The following is a 2,409-nucleotide window of genomic DNA, read 5'->3' as shown; positions in this document are numbered from 1 at the left end:
GAAGGTACAGTCAATTAGCATCTTTGTCTTTTATTAATGTAGATAACAATTTTTTTTGGCTAATCCTCACCCGAGGATATTTTTTTCCATTGATTTTTAGACAGAGTGGAAGGAATGGGGAGAGACAGAGAGATGAATCAATGTGAGAGAGACACATTGATTGTTTGCCTTCTGCATGAGACTGAGCCTGCAACTGAGGCACATGCCCTTGACTTGAATTCAACCCAGGACTCTTCAGTCCACAGGCTGATGCTTTATCCACTGAGCCAAACTGGCCAGGGCTGAACATAACAATTTGTTGAATATTCACTGTCAATGGTATCAGGGTTGTTTCCAGTTTAGGCTTATTACAGACAGTGCTACTTTGTTTGTGTCCTGGGAGTAAAAGGATTTTCTACCCCTTTGCCAGAGACAGATGAGAATTTCTTCTGCTCCTGACCCCAAAGTAATGAATTTTTACCTGGACCTTAAAAGGAGAAAGACTTAGTTGCTTCATAAGCAACAATTTAACCTTCAATTTGTAGAAAACAAGGATGCTGGGAAGAGCAATAAAAATGAAGCAGTTACTCACATACTGGATCAACAAGGGGAGCTGGGGGTAGGGGGCTCTTAATCTTCCACCTGCTTCCAATCTTCTTCAAAACACCTGGAGACTTCCATGGAAGTAAACTTGTGAGCAAAGGTGAGCTCCCCTGTGTCAAGGACTTTTACTTATCTCAATCTGATTGTCGCCCATACTTGCCTTTAACAATTTGATAAAATTCTTGCTGATTTCATCTTACCTGTTTGTGTGTTGGCCATTTTTTCTCTTGTGTTCTGCCAAATGTGAAAAAGTTATGTGTTGCATTTCTCCTTGAAGGCACTTTTCGTACATTGGAATGGTTATTTGGTTGCTTTGATAACTCAACTCTCTGACAGACTCAAGAAAGTTATTCTGTAGATTATCCATCTTCTTTGCATTATCAGGGTGGGGACAATTTTCTCTAGTGTCTTTCTACATTATAGTTATAAGTGGAATTATCAAATAATATTACTGTGGGCATTCTTATAGATATCTTTGATGTTCTCATATACACCTTTCAATTGTGTATATATCTAGAAATAGAATTGTTGAGTCATGTATGTAAATGTTCAGCTTTATTACACACTGACAGTGTTCCAAATTATTTTACCAATTTACAATTCCACCAGTACTGTAAGATAATTCTAGGCAACACATGTATTTATCATTTGTTGTCATTGTTTTGACCATTCTTACTGGCATATCATTGCAACTCTTTGTGAATTAACTTGAAATTCTCTGTTGAGCACATTTTCATTTGCACTATTCTATTTATTTTGCCCATTTTCTATTATGTTGTTAATCTTTTTAATATTGATTTGTAGAAATTCTTTATATATCAGGGAAATAAGCTCTTAAAGTCATATGGGTTTCAGATATAGTCTCCCACTATATTTGGCTTGCTTCTTTGCTCTCATTGGTGTTTTTTTTAAAAAGTCAAGTTGAGGTATAATTTACATGCAATAAGTCTAACACAGTACATACAAAAATGCACCCATTTTAAGTGTACTGTGCATTGTGTTCTAGTAAATATATACACCAAAATCAAGATGGAGTATATTTCTTTCACTCCAAAGTTACCTTTTCCTTTGTCCCAGTCAGCCCCCATTTCCCACCACTAACTCTCCTGCTTTCTGTCACTATACATTAGGTTTGTCTTTTCTACAGTTTCTCATCAAATAAATTATTTAATATGTTTTGTTTTGTTTCATTTTATACTCAACACAATACTTTGAGATTCATTTATGTTGTTGTATCAGTACTTTGTTCCTTTTCATTGCTGAGTGGTTGAATGTAGATTTTTGATGCATAGGATATTATATTGTAATATTTTCCTAATATAAATTAGACCAATTTATCAATCTTTTATTTATTGTTAATGTTTTTAGTCCTTTTTGAGTGTATGAAATGTATGCCTACCCTAAGTTTGTGAAGATGTCCTCTTATGTTATCTTCTAGAAGTTTTGTTGTTTTACCTTTCACATGTAGAAAAATATACATTGTAGGCAAATTAGCTATAATTTAGTGCTGAAGTTGCTAGAGGGACAGACCATTATAAATAGGGAAGCAGGTTGTTTACCATAACAGTAGAAGTGATTTTTTTTTCTGAAGATATGGGTAAACAATGAGATTTAACAGCCTTTGAACATGGGATATATTTGAACGTGAGTGGCCAGATTATTATGACCACCCCATCAGTACTTCATTGGGCCACCTTTTGTCTTCAATACTGCAGTGATTCTTGTTGCCATTGACTCCATGAGACGTTGAAAGGTGATGCGAGGAATCTGACACCATGCCTGATGAATAGCACTGTCCAGTTCTGTGAGATTTGATGGTTGTGGAAC

This window comes from Myotis davidii, unplaced genomic scaffold (genome assembly GCF_000327345.1).
Source record: "Myotis davidii unplaced genomic scaffold, ASM32734v1 scaffold261, whole genome shotgun sequence".
In the NCBI taxonomy this organism is placed as follows: Eukaryota; Metazoa; Chordata; class Mammalia; order Chiroptera; family Vespertilionidae; genus Myotis; species Myotis davidii.
This window is presented reverse-complemented; position numbering follows the sequence as displayed.